Source organism: Chionomys nivalis, chromosome 12 (assembly GCF_950005125.1).
Source record: "Chionomys nivalis chromosome 12, mChiNiv1.1, whole genome shotgun sequence".
Taxonomy (NCBI): domain Eukaryota; kingdom Metazoa; phylum Chordata; class Mammalia; order Rodentia; family Cricetidae; genus Chionomys; species Chionomys nivalis.
Genome location: NC_080097.1, coordinates 15144273 through 15164961, shown reverse-complemented (window position 1 = coordinate 15164961; position 20689 = coordinate 15144273).

Sequence of the window (20689 nt, the reverse complement as noted above, 5' to 3'; positions counted from 1 at the left end):
CTATCTGTAGGGAAGGCAAAGTTATTGTGTTGATCCCAACCCAAACTGCCCTAGACCTTCCTAAGGGGAAACTAATACAGTTAGATCATCTTCGGAGTAGAGAGAGGGAAATACTGAGGTTAAGTTGACAGCTGAATACAGTTCAAAGATTCCTGGTAACTAGGCTGGTCATTCAGGACAGATGTTAAACCCACAATTCCCCTTTAAAACTATATACGAATAAGCACTAATCAAGAAGGAAGCAGGGAAGTCAGTGTACCTGATTTCTCTGCCTTCTCAAAATGTAAAACTAAGTAAATGTCTGTTATATAAATGTAGCACTCCACTTTCTGTAGCCAGGGAATACTGTAGCCAGCAAATTAGATGGCAAATTAAATCTGCCTGAATCTTTTGTTATTGGGACGAAAGTCCTCTTTTGTTAGAAGATTTTATAGCTGATTAGAGTGTCTGGTGATTATTCAAACCTACCCATGTACTAAATTATTAGACTAGGAAAACCCTAATGACATATCGAGAAATAAAAAGTACAGTCCACCTTTTCCCTGGGGATCTTAGAAAGTGGATTCGCTTTTTAATATTTGTTTGGTGTTTTAGAGACAAGGTCTCATGTAAACAGGCTGGCCTTCAAATTGTTCTGTAGCTGAAGCTAAACTTGGACTTCTCATCTCCCTGCCTGCCTTGAAAGTTCTAGGATTACAGTCATGTGGTCCCCACAGGCAGCCTAGCATATTGGTTCTAATATTTCTCCAAAGGAGGTGGCTCATCGTGTCGCTTTGACCTGATCCGTAAACATTGCTACCACATGCCTACCTAAGCTTCCCCAAGATTTACATTAACAACAAAAATAAAAACACAATAAAATGAAAATAGACAAAGAAGAGCTTGTAGAAATAAACAACATCAAACTTTTTTTTTTTTTTTTTTTTTTTTTTTTTTTTGGTTTTTCGAGACAGGGTTTCTCTGTGGCTTTGGAGCCTGTCCTGGAACTAGCTCTGTAGACCAGGCTGGTCTCGAACTCACAGAGATCCGCCTGCCTCTGCCTCCCAAGTGCTGGGATTAAAGGCGTGCGCCACCACCGCCCGGCTCAAACTTTTGAAGGTATAAAAGGTAAAGTTAAAATCTCCCAGAAAAGTAGGAGAGAAGGATGAGGGAAAAAAGACATCAGTAAAGAAACTTTAATAGATCCCAAGGGTAGATGTCAGAGAGCATCTGGAGAAAGAGCAGAACCACAAAGAAAACAAGAAGGTTCCTGGGGATTCCCTGAGGCTGCGCATCTTCAGATCTGAAGGAGCCCAGTGAGTCAGGACAAATGAGAAAAGATCTGTGGCATATTGTGTGATGCTTCATAATATCGGCGTGAAGGAGTCTGAGGGTGATTTTAGAGTCAGCTCTCAGGCAATGGATTCAGAGTCTGCCTGGCATCAGGCTTGTTAGCAGCAGTTTAGCTACCATGCAGGAGCGATACTTCACAAGCTTGTGAGATAAGGGCTTTCTCCTAAACAAACTTAAGTATTAGGGTAAATAAAGACATTTAAGACATGAGAGTTAAACTATGTACTTTTGTGAGAAATACCTGGAGAATATGTTCTACAAGATGAGGGAGACAAGACTCTAGGGACACAGGAAAGATGATAGCCAAAACAGATAGGGACGGTCTCAGAATAGGAGCCTTAACTTGTCAGTTGGAGGGCTGGAAAGATGGCTCAGCCATTAAGAGTATTGGCTGCTCTTCCAGAGGTCCTGAGTTCTCTTCCAGAGGTCCTGAGCTCTCTTCCAGAAGTCCTGAGTTCAATTCCTAGCAACCACATTGTGGCTCACAACTATTTCTAGTGGGATCTAATGCCCTCTTTGGGCATAAAGGTGTATATGCAGATATGAGTACTTATTTTTAAAATAAATCTTTGAAAAGAGAACTTCTGATTTACAGTTGTGCAACAACCCAGCAACCAATCAGGACGAAACCTTAAAGATGGGGTCAGAACTGATAATCTACCTGATATGGTTGAGTACTTGAAATACCTTGGTACGTATTTGATATCTGAGATAGAGCATGCATAAAACTTCTCATAAGAAATTGAGAAGTGAGACAATAATTTATGTAACAAATGTTATTACTAATGTAGGAAAAATAATATTTTATAGGAAAGTGTTGTTTTATCTCCAGGTACAGCGGCTGCACCTTTTTCAGGCAATAATTGTGGCTCTGAAGTTCCTGACCTGCTTCCCTGGTAGTGGCCCAGTGCCAGGTTCACCTCCCTGACCTGCCACCAAATGTAGCTTTAACTAAATCTCTATTGTTCTGTTTTTCAATAAGACTCATGAGTCAGAGGCTGGGGTGAAAACCTGCTAGGTCAGAGAGGTTGAGGAGCAACCAGCTGACCTTCCCTCTTTGTCAGCATCTCCAAAGAAGAGAACTTCCTTCCACTCCACCGAACCAAAGAAGACCACCCCACTCGAAGTCCCTCCCTACTACTCCATCTTCCAGCTGTCCTCTGACTCTCTACGAGCACTTTCTATCAACTAGTTGCTAGCTTCACCTCCTGACCCAAATGCAAACTCAGCATTCACAGTGTTATAGATCCCAGAACAGAAAAGGACTTCGATCTGAAAATTCAGTGTTTACTAGTAGTAAAAATATCAATACAAGGAGCTGAAAACAAATGTCTCAAAGGTTAAGAGCACTTTCTTGACAGTCATGAGGATCAGGGTTCCTAGTAGGTTGTAGAGAGCCGTGTGGAGTCACACCTGATGGCTATGTGTAGAGAGCTGCGTGGAGCTGCACCTCATGGTGCTGGCTCCCGCCCTCCGCGATCCCGAAAGCGAGTGCTCTCTGTGATAATCAACTCCTAATATCAACTAGGCCTGACTGATCATGCAATGATTGTCAGCTGCTTGCATATGCGTGAACCTATGGGCAGTGCCCACCTGGCAATCTGAGGTTGGCAGCCCAGGCCTACTTAAGGGCTGGGAGAGGTTTGCCCAGGGAGAGGGAGAGAGAGATTTTACAATTGTCAAAAGGTCCTGAAGAAAACTGCAGTGAGAAGAGCTCCAGTGGTCGCGTCATCCTTGCTGGACGAGGGGGGCCGCGACAGTAGGTTCTAGAACAGACATAACAAGTAGGGCATCTGTTGCTCCAAGATGATGGAGAAAGGAGGATCGCTGGGGCTGGCTGAGTTTTAGCTGTCTAAGAACGCGTGATACAAAGGAGAGACTCTGCCTTAAAGGAAAAAAGGCAGAGCTACAAAAGAGGACACCGGAGACCTTCTTCTGTCCTCTCTGTGCACACAGAAACTCTCAGTCCAGCCCAATACCTATACACACTCACACATACAATAAGTTAATTATTATAGTAATACTTATGTATTGTGTGTGTTCACATGTGCATTGCTACGGCACACATGTGGGAGTCAGTTCTCTCTACCATGTGAGAGAGTTCAGGGACAAACTCTGGTTGTCAAGTGTGATGGAAATGTCTTTGCCCATTGAACCCTTTGTTCAGCCCCTGAATAAGTAAACAAATACATCTCTTAATTAAAATGTCGACACTGAATATTTGCATAGCTAAAAATTGTGATACACCTATCTGGAAGATGGAAGGATGGTATAAATGATACATCTTCTTTACCATAACAGAAGTAGTACTGATAGGACATTAGTACTAATTTGACGTTGATAAATAAGATAGAATATACACACATTATTTAGAAATATGGTGGCAAATGCCAGAAAGAAAATATAAGGAGCCCGTTTTTGTTAATTTTCCCTGGCACAAAATGGAGATGGGCACTGGGATTTTAGTGGCAGTGCTGTTTCTCCCTCCTGACGATCTTTAAGTAGCTCAGGCTAATTTTAACCTCAGTTTTCTTGCACAGCCTCCTGAGTGCAAGCATTATACAAGTGAACCACCATGCCAGCTTTCTTGTTTTGTCTGCCTTTTTGTGACTTTCTTTTAAAGACAAGTCTCATTATGTACCCCTGAGTAAATCTTTGTCCTCAGCATACCAAGAGACAAGGACTGTAAGCACGTGCCATGATACTGCACCCTAAAATTCTGTGGTTTTAAGTTTATTTATTTTAGGTTTTGTGTGTATACATGTGCATATCTATGTGTGTGCAGGTGCACATATATGTGTGGGGGTGTATGCATGGATATATACATACATGTGTTTCTCCTTAGGTGCTGTCTACCTTGTTTTGAGACAGGGTCTGTCATTAGCCTATGGTTCACTGATTAACCTGAGCTGACTAGGCAGCAAGCCCCAGGGATCTACTTGTCCCCACTTCTGCTGTCCCGGAATTACAATCATGTGCCACTCTGCCTGGCTTGCTTCTTTATGGAGGCCCAAAAATGTAAGCCTATTTCCACCTTGATCAAAGGTCAGAGAACTGGAACTTGCCTCTATTCCTTCAAGGTTATTGTGTTTCTACCTCAAACAAAGGTCCCACCTAGATTTAGATCAGAGAGTTCTGTTCTCTCAAGGTTATTGTCAACAGACATGGCTAATAGCCAGACCTTGTATTTCAGGAATAGAGAAGTAGATATGTTTCTACCTCAAACAGAAGTCTAAGGATCCAACTAAGGTTCATTTCCTTTAAGGAGGTAACATTGGATTCCACCCAGTGGGTGGTTTGCCTACAGAATGTTTTGGTCTAGGGTGTGAGTGTGACTTGTTTTGTTCTAGCTACAGAATGCTTAACTATGGATGTAGTCTGTGACCTTCAACTGGTCTGTTCATTTCCTTGTATCAGGTTAATGCAGTTTTTTGTCTTACTCTACCTTTTGTGGTCAGGGGTATTTTAAGCAACTGAAAATTAAATGCGCGTGATTTCAGTAGAACTCCCTCCTGGTACTATTCTATATGTTTTTCTGTCTTATTATTTTCAGTCTTCATATTCTTTACTAGTATCTCTAAATACCAACACCCCTACCTTGGTGAGTGGTATTTTTGTCAAGGCTAGTCCCCGACACTTCTTCTATCTTTCTCTCTCTTTCTTTCTTTCTTTCTTTCTTTCTTTCTTTCTTTCTTTCTTTCTTTCTCTTTCTTTTCCTTCCTTCTTTCCTTCCTTCTTCCTTCTTTTTCTTTCCTTTTCCTCCTTCCTTTCTCCTCTTTCTTTCTTTCTTGCTTGCTTGCTTGCTTGCTTGATTTCTCCCTCTGCCTCCTCACTTTCTCCCTCTGCCTCTTCTTTCTTTCTTTCTTTCTTTCTTTCTTTCTTTCTTTCTTTCTTTCTTTCTTTTTTTCTTTCTTTCTTCCTTTTCTCTCTCTCTCTCTCTCTCTCTCTCTCTCTCTCTCTCTCTCTCTCTCTCTCTTCCTTCCTTTCTTTTCTTTTCTTTTTTTATTTTTGAGACAGGGTCTCTCTCTGCATAGTTGACTGTCCTGGAACTCACTATGTAGATTAAGCTGGTCTCAAACTCAGAGATATACCTGCCTCTGCCTCCTGAGTGTTGGGGTTAAAGGTGTTTGCCATGATACCTGGTGCTTTTTGATTTCCTAATATGGGGTTATGGCTACTGAACTCAGGTCCTCATGCTTCCAGCACTACAGATAGCTATATCTCCAGTCCAGTACTGAAGTTTTCAAATTGCTATTACTTCATTAGGAGTTCCCTATGTATATAGGTCCAAAACTCTTCCTTGATAACTCTTCCACTCTTGACATTATTTTTTGTGGTGTGATCTCACCTTGAATCCCCAGAGCTCAGTGATAACTTGTAAATGGAGACTGAGCTTTTGTTTCCTGGCTGCCCAGACCCGAATAATCACACAGAAACTATATGAATTATAGTTCTGTTTGGCCAATAGCTTAGGTGTATTCCTCTTCCATCTTAAACTAACCCATTTCTACTGTTTTATATTTTACCATGAGGCTTGTGGTTTGTTACCTCACATCTTACTTTTTGGGTGGTTACATGGTGTCTGCTTGATTCTGCTTTCTTTCTACCTGCATTCAGTTTAGTTTTCCTGCCTAGCTATATTCTGCCCTTCCATAGACCAAAGCAGCTTCTATATTAACCAATGGCAATAAAACATATTCATAGCATACAGAGGGGAATCCCACATCCATGACTGACTAGTCTTGCTCACCAGTTTGCTCAGAGGCCCCCTTTCTCCACCTCTAAGACTGAGATTATCAGTGGGCTGCCCTTTCCTCCCAGTGTTTACATGGGTTCTGGGCATCATCCAAATTTCTTGACTACGTAGCAAATACTTTACCTACAGAGTGATCTTCTAGCCTCTGACTTAATTATTTAGAGATAATGTATCTATGATGAATTCTCAATTTAAATTTCAATAATTTGAAGTCAAGCAATGTAATTGAACATAATCTTCCATTTTTCATTATGCAGTAATCTTGTAATTTAATTTTTTGTTTTGTTTTTCTGAGGGAAATAAATCTTTACTGAAAAACAGTGTGCACAAAGAATGTTCTAACCAGAATGCAGCCGTGCAGAGTTCCCAGCCTTTGTTACTGTAGAAGGAAGACTTCTGTTGTCTACACCACTTACTCTATGGTACTTACTTTTTTTTTTTTTTTTTGGTTTTTCGAGACGGGGTTTCTCTGTGGTTTTGGAGCCTGTCCTGGAACTAGCTCTGTAGACCAGGCTGGTCTCGAACTCACAGAGATCCACCTGCCTCTGCCTCCCGAGTGCTGGGATTAAAGGCGTGCGCCACCACCGCCCGGCTTTTTTTTTTTTTTTTTTTTTTTGGTTTTTCGAGACAGGGTTTCTCTGTGGTTTTGGAGCCTGTCCTGGAACTAGCTCTTGTAGACCAGGCTGGCCTCGAACTCCCAGAGATCCGCCTGCCTCTGCCTCCCGAGTGCTGGGATTAAAGGCGTGTGCCATCACCACCCGGCGAACATATCTATTTTCATAGCTTAAAAAAAAAGCCCAACAGTTCTTTCTGTCATGTACATGACAATATACATATGCCTTTTCAAAACCAACAAACAAACCCAGTTAGTTCTTCTGACTTCAACACCAAGAAAATAAAAAAAATGTGTGCAGTTGAAGGTCTCCCATGTACTGCTAGGAGAGACACTGCAGATCAGTGGTTCTCAACCTTCTTAACGCACTTTAACACAGTTCCTCATGTTGTGGTCACCCCCAACCATAAAACTGCTTTCATTGCTACTTCTTCACGGTAATTTTGCTACTGTTATAAATTGTAATATAAATATCTGCTCTGCAGGGGACCTGATACGTGACCCTTTGAAAGAGTCATTTGACCCCAAGGAGCTCACGACCCCTAGGTTGAGAACCATTGCCAGAACTACAATGAGAGAATCAGTATGTTTTATGTCTTCTTTGATAACCCCCCCCAAAACCTTCACAAACAAACTAGAAACAATAGTATTTATATAGCTTTAAACAATAAATTGAATAATTATAATGAAAAAAACCAAAATAAATAATAAAAGTACTCATTAGTATGGTCACCATAAAAATAAGACAAAAAGGTAAAACAGCATGGATTTAGAAAAGCTGGGCCTTGTGTGCACCGCTGGGACTGGACGGTATAGAGCTACTGCAGAAGAGAGTATGCAGTGTGTCAGAAATCACAATTAGAATTGTCCTGTGAGCCAGCAGCATCATTTCTGATACATACCAAATATAATTGGAAGGACCTAGAAGAAATATCTGTACACTTATATTCAATGCAACATAACTCAAATATGTTCATGTATATGTGATATATATATATATGAGTTATATGTGTATGGTGGGATATAATGCCGCCTCAGAAGGTGGAAAATTCTGTTACAATGTGTGCAAACACTGAGGAAAATCAGCTAATCACAGTCAAAAATACATCCCATTTGCATGAGGCAGAATAATCAAGTCCCAGAGACAGAGCAGGATGACATGTGTAAGGCATTGGGGGAGGGATTCACGACCTGACAGGACAGAGCTTCAGCTCTGCCAGATGACACTCTGGAGAGGGACAGGCGATGGCTGTGCAGTGTGAAGTCTCTCGCAGCTCTACTCCTAAAATGGCTAACGTGGTCAGTTTTGTTATGTTTATTTTGCTCCAATTGTGGAAAAAATAGCTTTATCTTATTTCCAACAGAAAACAAACATCATGCTTACAGAGTGAGACGAAATAGGCTGATAAGTATTTAGCGCCTTGGTTTGCAAACCCAACGTGGACGTGCAACTGACCCCAGCACATCCGGAAGAACAAGGTTCACGTGGGGAAGCTGACTAGTTGTTAAAAGGCTCATAAAAACATAAAAGGTCAATGATGAATGTCAGCAGAAGTGGAAAGGAATGAGCTGACTCGCTCGGTTAAAACATTCTATTCAGGGTAAAGTAAGGGCTGAGCAGTAGAGTGAGAAACTTTCCTGCTTTGTAGAGGTCCAAAGCCAAGAAGGAATAGACAGGAGAAAGTGCATTCAAGTTAAGGCTGTTGGCTAGAGTTACAGGATGCATCAGGAAACTCAGTTGCCATTGCAGGGAAGAGAAAGGAAAATCCAGAAAGCCAAGGTACAGAACCAAATGAGCAAAAGAAAATAACACAAGAAGCAGCTGAATATGGAATCAGTTGGTTTTGATGGAGTGTATACTTAAATGAGTCACAAACGGAGGACAAGGGTTCAGGAATTCTAGGTATCCTCGCTGGGCTAGTCTCGTTTTCTGGTAGTGAAAAGCCAGGTCAGTGAAAGCAAAAGTGCTTGGCAGCACCGATAATGGCTGGGAATAAGAGGGGCGCACGCTGACCAGCCGTAGGTGAAAGTGGCAGTCTTTTAGGGTTAAGATGCTGCATTCAGATGGATACCAGTGGGTACCATTGTGTTCTATCCTTCATGAAACGTTGCCCACATACATTTAAAAAGGTAATGAATACATTTTTAGAATAAGTATGTTCTACATGATGTTGGAAACATAAACTCAGCTTCTTAATTATTTGAAATTCAAATGTACCTGACCATATATTTGATCTGGCGTCTCTGCAGAATGAGAACTTGGACACACCAGAAGTCAGGATTATTACTTAATAGTTTTAGTGAATTTGGGAACTTACTGTACACGCCGTCTTCATTTTTCAGTCTTTGTTCTGTTGTGAGGTGCTTTGAAAGAAAATGGCCCCCAACGGGAGTAGCACTATTAAGAAGTGTGACTTTGTTGGAGAAAGCATAGCATTGTTAGAGGAAGTGTGTCACTGTGGGTGTGGGCATTGAGGTCTTCTATGCTTAAGATACCGCCCACTGTCTCAGATCACTTCCTATAGCCTTCAGATGGAGACGTAAGAGTGCTCAGCCCCTGCTGCAGCACCATGTCTGCCTGCACTCACCACGTTGCACCTTGGTGATAATGGATGAAACCTCTGACAATGGAAGGCACTCCGGTTAGGTGTTTTCCCTTTATAAGAGTTTCTGTGGCCATGCTGTCTCTTCACAACAATAGAAACCCAATCAGGATGGTTTGCAAGCATGATTCATGGCTAGCGACAAACAGCATTGAACACACCCTAGCAACAACCCGAACAACACCGACTAGGTCACAGCCACTACAGCTCTCCTTCCCACTTGCTCCTGTTTTATGCCCCAAGGCATTTGCCTTCATCCCGGCTTTGGAATCAGTGTATCCTGTGTATCTCTTGACCTGACCAGATAGAATCCCTCAAACCAGCAATATTCCTGTGTTCATTATGAAGCCTGAATTCTCACAGGAGATTATATTTCCATTCAAAAAATAAACAACAACAACAACAAAAAACCATGACCTCAGCATTTAAAGTTTCTGTCTTACAAAAATGGGAGATTTTACCAAGGCACATTTGTCAGGCCACCTCACAGCATAACTCCTAGGACATTATTCATACGAGACTAAGAAAAGCAGGTTAAATTATATAAATATAAATTGTATTTTTCTAGGCTAGTTATTAGTGATGCAGTTTTAAAATGATTGGGCCAAGAAAAGAGTTGATCCTTATATATAGGCTGACTTCCTAAACTACCAATTTGGAGATATTGTATGATCCATGGACCACATAAAATGACAAAGTATATGTGTATGTCTATATATTTTGTGTACTAATCACCAAACTCAAATGGCTAGCAACCCATCTTATTCTCTGAACTCAAAAATCTGACTTACATAGCTTCAAGTGAAATACAAGCATATAAACAAACTTTAAGGAAGCCAACGTTCCCCTGGTTCAGGTGTACCATCATCACTGGATGAAAATGAAGACCACATGATTTTGGAGTCACGCTTAGATGAACTCAGACCATCACTATAATGGCAGTGTTCATGTCCTGGTTTATCATTATGAAAGAGACATGCTATCAAATGAGTACTGATTCTTAAGAAGCCAAGCTTTGGCTTCTATGGAAGGAAGAGGTGACAGCTAGAAGCTGTTCCCTGCAGCCTCCTTTCAAGCAAAGACAGAGTAGAAAGGCTTGTCAAGAAAACAACCAACCTGGATGAATCTTTCTTGTACTTTCTGTCGCTTCTTATCTGGAGGTCTAGCATGGTGTCTGAACACCATCAGTACTCTGGAACCATGAGAAACCTTGAAAGTAACAGCCAATGATGGCACAATAGAGATCCAAAAAAGCTGGATCTCCAAAGACAGCGATAACTCTGGGATCTAGGCCACTCGCCCTCAAGTTGCTTTTATTTGAGAGAAAAAGTATTAAAGATTGTTATTTTTATTACTAGCTACTAAATGTCAGTCCTAGCCAATACAACTGTTAATTGGGAATATTAGTAATTAATATTTCCTGGATTAATAACAATAGCAACTTTTTGAGTACTTATTATATACCAGTCTCCGATGTATTCTAAAATATTATGTTATTTGATCCTTAGACTACTCTATGAAGCAGATACTACAATTAGTTTTTCTATCATAAGAAAACTAGGCTTGGAAACATGAAGTATCTGCTCAAGGTTACATAAAGAATAAGAGGCAGTACTGGGACTCAGACTCAAACAAAAGAATAACATTCCTAGCTGAGAAAGCAAGTAGGGATTTTCAGATGTTTAACAAAGCGGCCGTTCATTTGCAGAAGCGCCATTGAGCATTTCTTGTGGGTCATGCTTGTTCACAGGAGCTGAATGTGTGGAGAATTAGCCATATTTCCCCATCGTTTGTAGCTCCGAGGCTCCAAGAAGAGGAATGGCAAAATTTTCTTCCTATTTATGCCTTTTGCTGTTGTTGCTTTGTTTCACTTGCCTTTCTGAGACTGGGACTCGCACAGCCCATATTAACCACGAACTCACTATGACGCCAAGAATGACCTTAAACTCTTTATCCTTTGCCTTCACCTCCAAAGTGCTGAAAAGTCAGAGACCTGCACCCCTACCCCCATCTGGTCCTAAAGTATTTATTAACTTCTGCAGCAAACCCTTAGGCACACACTTCAGCAACACTCGGGAAAGCATGAGACAGGATGGTTTCCTTTAGATCCCTCACAGACCTCTTTGGCCCTGCGGCTTCTGGGCAGGACTGTTGTGTACAACTGAGCAAGGGTCAACACAATAGGCAGGGCTATTGTACAAGGCTAAACAAGGCAGGATCCTAAGGGTTCTGTTCACACTTATCTTTATCACTGAATCCTGGTATTTATAGATAAAGTTTTCTGTTAATGGCAGTAAAATGTCATAAGAGATGGTTCATTTTCATTTGTTCAAAGACATTCTAGGCCGATTGCAAGGTTGGCTGTGTACTTCTGCTCCCAGCTTCACACACCCAAGCATATGAACCCATTGAACATACCCTTGCATCCCTAACCCCAGTCATACCCTGTTTGAAGAATTTGTGACCCAGGTAGTGAGACACAGTAATTTATTTATTTTCACTTTTGGTGTGGGATTGCCCTCTGTATACTATGATTATCGTTAATGAATAAAGAACTGCTTTGGACCTATAGCAGGGCAGAACGTAGGTAGCTGCAGGAAAACTAAGCTGAAATGTTGAGAGAAAGGAGGTGGAGTCAAGGGAGAAGCCATGTAGCCCCATCAGAGCCAGATTACCAGAACGTTAGCCGGTAAGCCACAGCCACATGGTGAAACATAGATTAATAGAATAGGTTAAATTAATATATAAAAGTTAGTCAATAAGAAGCTAGAGCTAATAGGCCAAGCAGTTATTTAATTAATACAGTTTCTGTGTGGTTATTCTGATTCTGGGTGGCTGGGACAAACAAGCAGCCTCCTCCTACACACTTTTTTACTGTTTCGTGTACTGGGAGTTGAACTTAGGGCTGTGCACATGCTAAACTCCACCATAGATATTTCCCCTGCCTGCCTCCTTTACTTTTTTTTTAAAGATTTATTTTATTTTTTATGTATGTATGAGTACTCTATCTGCTTGTACACCTTTATACCAGAAGAGGGCATCAGATCCCATGACAGATGGTTGTGATCCACCATGTGGTTGCTGGAATTGAACTCAAGACCTCTGGAAGAACAGCCAGTGCTCTTAAGGCTGAACCATCTCTCCAGCCCCATCCTTTACTTTTTATTTTGAGACCGTGTCTTCCTAGGTTGGCAAGACTGGTTTGACCTCATTTTAAAGTTCAGGAAGGACTTGAAATTTTGATAATTTTGCCTCTGTCTACCAAGTTGGTGTGTTACAAGCCTGGCCTTACTCAAAATTTTTATTCCATAACAAAATGCTGCAGACTGGGTAGCTTAACCAACAAGAAACCACAAAAAGTCTTGGGTGGTAATATTCGCTGAAGCCTCTCTTCTGGCTTGCGAATGGCTTCCTCTCTTCTGTATCCTATGTGACTTTCCTTGTATGCAGAGTGTAGAGAAAGATCACTGGTTTCTCCTTCTTTTTATAAAAGACATTAAGTTTATGAGATTAAGACTCTTGTGATCCTGTTTAGCTTCAGTGCTCTGCAGTGAAGATCCTGTCGTCACATGTCACATGGCAGTTAGGGTTACAGCATACGGAAGGCCGCAATTCAGGTCCAAGCAATAATGCTGCTGATTTTTAGTGCAATGATTATTTATATCTCATTTTAACATTTCATTCTTCAGAATACCATACCTAGGTTTTTTTTTTTAATTTTTTTTTTTAAATTTTTTTTTTATGATTTATTTATCTTCATTTTATGTGCATTGGTGTGAAGGTGTCAGATCCCCTGGAACTGGATTTTTCAGACAGTTGTGAGCTGCCATGCGGGTGATGGGAACCGAACCCGGGTCCTCTGGAAGAGCAGTCAGTGCTCTCAACCGCTGAGCCACCTCTCCATCCCCCATACCTAGGTTTTAAGTTGCTAATAAAAGGGACATCACTGGGGCTGGAGAGATGGCTCAGCGGTTGATAGAACTGGCTGTTCTTCCAGAGGACCTAGATTAAATTCCCAGTACTCACATAGCAACTCTCAGTTGTCTTTAACTCCAGTTCCAGGGGCTCTGACACCCTCACACAGACATACATTTAGACAAAACATCAATTCACATAAATAAATATATAAATAAATAATTTAAAAAGGGGGACATTATTACAAATATTTTACATACATTAGCATATTTAACCCTTATACCAGCTCTATCAGGTAGTTAATAGCTTTGTACTTTCAGTTAAGAATCTGAATAGAGAAAGCAATGTCTCAATCAATATTCTGTTATCATCTGGCCTGGGGAGGTCTGGGATTTGAATCCATAAATTTGTCCAAGTCTATTCTTAATTACTTTGCTATTATTACCTCTCTCGAAATAATTTCTCATCACTTTTGAAAAGTCTCTGTAGGGTATTGCTTTACAATGTTAAGTGAAAAAGAGATAGAGAATATAAAACTGAAACAGAGACAGACATAACAGCTCATACCTTTAGTCCTAGCACTCAGGAGTGAGACTGAGGCATTAGAATTGTTGAGAGTTAGAGGCAATCGTGGGCTACACAGTAATATCACACCGCCAACAAAACAGAAAAAGAATATAGAAAATTATTGGGCTTAGTCTTCCCCAAAACCTAGGTTTAGAAAAAAGGCCAACATTTAATCATTAGTCTTCCTTTTGAAAATTTAATTTCTTCAGTCAGAAAATGGATATTTTAAAACTCAACTATTAAAAGTTAAGATGCATTAAAAGTTCTATACGGCTTATATTAATATTTTATAAGAGGCAACCTATTTTTTTATATAAAATCTATTCAAGATAATTCCATGGTGACTGAGGAAGATGGCTCCAGAGGTAAACTGCTCACTATACAAACATGAGAACCCATGTTCCAGTCTAAAATAAAATTTACATGAAATTTGGGTATGGTGGTATGCATTTGTAACCCTGAGGGGTTTCTGGGAGGTAAAGAGGAGGCAGAGACAGGCAGGCAGGTAGGTCCCGTAGCTGCTTGGCCAGCTAATATAGCTGAAACAGAGGACTCCAGGTTCAGTGGGAGACATTTTCACAAAATAAGGTGGCAGGTCCGCAAATGGCTCACTGAGTATAATGCACTTGTTTCCAAGCCAGATGATTCGAGTTCAGTCCCAGGAAACCACAAGCATGAGGGAGAACTGCCTCCCACGAGTTGTCCTCTGACCTCCACACACAAGCTGCGGCACTTGTGCGAAATTTCGGCTCCTAATAAATAAAAAAAATTAAAAATTGAGGTAAAGAGCAATAAAAGAAGTTACCCAAAGTTGGCCTTTGTTTGCCACACCCACACACACAGAGGTGAGTGCACACACGCGCGCGCACACAAACACACACACAGAGGTGAGTGCACACACGTGCGTGCACACAAACACACACACAGAAGTGCACCCACGCACATACACGCAAAAGTGACTGCACCTACTCACACATACACACATATAGATGTACACCTTACTCACACACAATTAAAGAAATTCTTCTGAAAAGTTTGATCAGTGCTTACTCTGTGAATCAGTTTATCTTCAGCTGATTCTGAAGATGTTTTCTTTTTTTTCTTTTTTTCTTTTTTTCTTTTTTCTTTTGGTTTTTCGAGACAGGGTTTCTCTGTAGCTTTGGAGCCTGTCCTGGAACTAGCTCTTGTAGACCAGGCTGGCCTTGAACTCGCAGAGATCCGCCTGCCTCTGCCTCCCGAGTGCTGGGATTAAAGGCGTGCGCCACCACCGCCCGGCCTGAAGATGTTTTTCTATGTAAGTTACTAAGTGCGTATTCCTTAAAAGTTTGATTTTGTCCGATAAACAAAAATGATACTGCTTAAAACCAGACTTTCGAATTGACATTTTAACCTCTATGAGGTTGGCAAATAGATTGTGGGTGGAAGAAAAAGTGCATGGTTCACAAATTATCCCTGTCTCCTTTCATTGATTTTAGTATACTGTGGAAGTTTAAAAGTACCCTGGGGATAAGCCATATATATTTGACCTAAAATGACTTTTCAGAAAGCAAGCTATATATTGTATATGTCAGCCTGGATGTTGTCTTAGATGTGTGGATTAGACTTTTCAGTTGTCTACTATCAAGGGGAACCATGTCTAGCTGCCTGGTGATAGATACTCAACTATTTGTCAGGCTCTAGATACACCAGGTATTTTGTTTTCTTATTAAACCTTCACATATACTACAGTGAGGTGTGTAGGTACATTCATTTTTATTTTTAATAAAGAAATTAATGTATAAAAGGAATATTCAACTTAGCTAGGCTTAACTGATATCCAGTGACATGTCCACCTTTAAAGTGCAGTTTTGCCTTGGGTTGTAGTTACAGAGATTAAATAAATAAAAATACCTCAAGTGGAAACAGCCCAATGTCTATTCAAAAATGATTATATAAATAAATCTTAGCTTATTATACAATAGAACATTATTTTTGCCAAATAAATAGTTCTAACACATGCTGTAACATGGATGAAATTCTGATATATCAAAATAAATACAATTTGAGACACTGTTTACATGCATGTGGCTGTGCAGTTGTGTGTGCAGTGTATATGTGTGTGTGTGTACGTGTGTGGGCACACGCATGTGCATGTGTGTGTGACACACACAGAGAGTCGGTTCCCTCCCTCCATCATGTTGGTCCTGGGGATGGAACTTAGGCCATTAGGCTTGATGGCAGGTGCTGCCATCCAGTGAGCCATTTCACCGGCCCAACGTGGGTAAACTCTGAAGACTTTATGGTAATTGAAATCAAGTCAAAGAAAAACAAATATTCTATAATTTCACATAGATGAAGTACTTTTCTCGGTAAAAATGATAGAGGCAGAAAGCAGAATGCTGACCAGCTCCCAGAGCCTAGGAGGAGAAAGCCACTTGTAGCTGACGTTCAATAGGCACACTGCGACAGTACGTGGTGATGACAGATGGGTGTGAATGCTGGCTGCAGTGGAGACAAGAGCACAGGACTGTGCTTAATGCCAGTGAGCTGTACACTTAACATGGCTAATGGGACAACTTTTCTATTAGGCTTATTTTACCACCATAATAAAGTGACTTTTGAAAACCCAAGTTGTATTTTATCTCATTATAGAACCAACACTTGGTTGAGATCCTAAGAGACTCTATGCACAGTAATAGATGAAAACAGAAAGAAGATGGCATTTATGTGGCCAGACCCCATTTACACTTAGGGAAAAGTCAACGACAAGTATCAGCGGCTTCTTAAACTCCACCTGCAAAGCGTGGCACTTCTGTTATGTCCTGCAGTGCTTCTTTGTTAAGATGGACAGTGCTTATTAAATGAAGTAGCATTTTATCATCATCCCATCATTGTGATGGGATAGGAACATCAGTCAGCTAGAGGTGATAAAGTGATAAGGACCCACAGTAGGTTCTGAGAAAGGAAGAACCCCATCCCAGGAACATTATGAATAAATCTTAACAGTTTTAGACCTGAGGAAAGGGGAATCAAGCCTGATGAAAATCCATGAATAAAGACAAGCAGCTACAGTTTCTGAAAGAAACTTCAGCGGCAGCTCCCAGAGACAGATGCACGTGCATTCACTCCTGAAACCAAAGGTTGCTTAATGAAGGAAAACAGAAATCTTCACACAGTCCATCTACTGATGGCTTTGTATGATTTACAGCTCCTGTTTCTGCTTTAAAAGATGATTTCCCCTTCCATCACTGATTGGCATTGTCCTGGATGATTTCTATGTCAAACTGACACAAACTGGGGCCATCTGGGAAGCCAGAATCTCAATTGAGAGAATGCCTTTATAAATTTTGCCTGTACTTCGTTTTCTTGATTGATGACTGATGTGTAAGGACCCTACTCACTGTGGGCAGTGCCATCTCTATGCAGGTGGTCCTGGATGGAATGAGAAACAGGCTGAGCAAGCCATGGGGAGTAAGCCAGTGAGCAGCACTCCTCCATGACCTCTGCATGAGTTTCTACCTTCAGGTTCCTGCCCTGCTTGAATTTCTGCCCTGATTTCCCTCAATGATGAACTATTATCTGGAAAAGTATGAAATAAACCCTTTCCTCCCAAAGTTGCTTTTGGTCATGGCGTTTTATCACAATTATAGGAACTCTAAGACAGGCATTTAAAACACATTAGAGAGAATGCAGGAAAGGGAGGAAATCGACTGCACGTGCCCACTCTTGAAGCTTGCCTCCTACAAACAAGATGAAAGTGGATGCTAAGTCAGAGCACTGAACTGAGCTCCCAAAGTCCAGTTGAAGAGTGGGAGGAGTGAGAATATGAGCAAGGAGGTCAAGACCATGATGGGTACCATGATTGGTACACCCACTGAAACAGTTTTCCTGAGCTAATTGGAGCTCACCAACTCCAGCTGGACTAAGAAGGAACAAGCATAGGACCAAATTAGTCCCCGTGAATGTGGTTGACAGTTGTATGGCTGGGGCAGACTGATGGGCCATTGGCACACCAGGATTTATCCCTACTGTTTGTAGTGTTTTGGGGGGAACCTATTCTCTTTTGATGGATACCTTGCTCAGTCTAGATATAGTAGAGAGGGCTTTGGACCTTCTCCAAAGCAATGTGCATTAACTTCTCAGAGAAGTGGATGGGGGGGGGGGATTCGTGGTAATGGGGGTATGTGGAGGGAATGGGAGGAGGGAAGGGAGTGGGAACTTGGATTGGTATGTATAAAGAAAAAAGATAGTTTGTTTTCTTTAAAAAAAGAAAAAGAATCCTGAGACTCAAAAAAAAGAAGAAGAATAAGAAGAAAATGAGTCCTTATGAAAAGATACAAGTGTCATGAAAGGTAATGGAAAATGGGAGAAGCTGTCACACACTAGAAGAGACCGGCAGAAATGACGACTAAGTACTGTGTAAAACTCCTAGAGCAGAGAGCAAATGTAAGTGGAAGCATCACTAATGTTCACGTAAGTTCTGTGCTTTAAATAATAGTGTTACACTAAGGCCGATCTTCTATTCTTGATGATGACGGTGATGATGTTACCTTGGTCCTCTAAGATGCCAACATTAGACAAAGCTATGTGAAAAATATGTGAGAACAACAAGTTGTTTCTGTAACATTTCCTTAAGCTTGAAAATCAGATAAAAATAAACTGACTTTTGATTGTTTGAAAAATAAAAGAAAAACAAAATGGATGCTAAGGTTTACTGCCAACTTCAAAGCTATATCTAACAAAGATAAATAAAATAAATTAATGAATAAATGCATAAAATAAAAGGCTGCTGGCAAATCCAACAACAACAACAAAAAAAGCCAGTGTTACAGAAACAGACAAATGAGCAGTTTAGAAAAGATGACCAAGGTGCGTTCGAAAGAGTTCAAACTTATCATTAAGAGAAGCAAGACTCTTACAAAACTGACTAAAATTAAATTAAAAAAAATTACTTGTTGTGTGTAGGAAGTTAAGGCCTACCAGGCCAAAAGGAGCCAACCTGGAATCTGCCTAGTGCTATCAGTTACTGATCATGCCTAGCCAATGAGGGATGACCAACCGATGTTTCCTGGGGGCCTAGCAACAGGCATTGTCAGAGGTCTGGATGGTGCCTAGCCAATGAGGAGCAACCATGCGATGTCAACTGTCAACGGATCAGAATGCCTGGGTGCTGGGAGAGTATATAAGTTTTTTCCTGTTGTTAAATAAACGAGTCTGTTGTACACCTTCTGACTCCCAGTGTCTGAGATGTTGACACTGCGCCTCCTCACCCCCTCCCCTGAGGAAGATGTCAGGTGTGTATGGGTGTTTTGCCTGCATGTATATCTGTACACCTCTTATATGCCTGCTATACACAGAGAAGAGGGTGTTGGGGCCCCTAGAAATGGAGTTACAGATGGTTGGGAGCCACCATGTGGGTGCTGGGAATTGAGCTGAGGTCCTCTGGAAAAGCAGCTGGTACTCTTAACTGCTGAGCCATCTCTAGTCTGAGAATGATTGATCCTGATCTTTAAGAAAAAAGTTGTTTTTTTTTTAATTGCAAACCAAATGTCTGTAAAGCTGTGGATGAATTTAATTCCCATACACTTATTAGGAACAAAAATAATATTATAACCATTTTCAAAAATCATTTTGCTGCATCAGCTAAAGCTGGATTATATACACAAACATACAAACACACATTTATACAAATATTTATTACAAACATGGTTATAATATGTATTATTATTAGGAACATATATTTTAAAACATGAACACATCTATTTACCGAACCATGTGTGAGAACATTTTTAGCAGTATTGCTCACAATGTTTCTCTTAGGGGTTGAATTTTGTATCTCCTGTATTCCTGTGTTGAAAGCTCTGGCTTGAGAATTTGAATTTATTTGGAAATAGTGTTGCTGTACAAATCTGTGGCACAGATGAAATCAGACAGCACTTTGGAACCTTAATCCACTAACTGGTGACCCTTTTTGTACAATGGGTCCTTTCTGCACAAGCAGGCTAACACAGAACGTACCATAAAGAGATGAAGAGAACAAGAGAGTGATACATCTACACACAAAAGAAAAAAAGTGATACATCTCAGCACAAGAGATTGCAAGGAAACCACCAGAAACTGTTAGGGAGGCACAGAACTGATTCTTTCTTATGGATATCTGAAGGAACCAGGTCTTTTGAAACCTTGATCTTGAACTTGGAACCTGCAGAACTATGAAAGCATACATTTCTGTTATTTAAACCACTTATGGTACTTTACTGTAGTGAGTTCCAGGAAAGGAATATAAGCTGTGCTTACTCAATAAAACTTGTATAAATGAAAGGATATGTGGTGTCAGACTAGATAAACAACCACATTCAAGAATAAAACTAAATCTTAATTATATAAGATTAAACAAATGAAACAATAAATTTAATGTAAGATTTTGAAAAGTAAAAACTAATTTTTAGTGCCACTAGTCAAGTTAATTGTTATTCCTTGCACAAGGTAAAAGATAAGAAAAAATGACTGTGCTCTTTTGGGTGTTCTGGAAATAATTCTATTTCTTAAATCGGATTCTGGCTACATGAGATTAAATACTTTACAAAAATCATCAAGGTATAGACTTAGGCGTTGCATACTTTCTTATGTGTGGTTATATTGAAATAAAATACCGTTAAATTAAAAGTATAATATGGTACATTCCTCTTCTCTGACTTGCTTGTATCTTTTGGTAACTGAGGGTTACAGCTCTGGAGGAAAGGCATCCTGACTTGTCGGGAAGTCAGGCTGTACCTGGGGCTTCAAAGGGGCAACTTTGGAGGCTGGAGCTGTGATAGGAAAGCTCTGGAGGGAAAGATATCCTGACTTGTTGGGAAGTCAGGCTGTACTTGAACCTGGGGTGTGGTGGGAGATGGTCTCCCCACAATTTGTAGCAATCCTGCT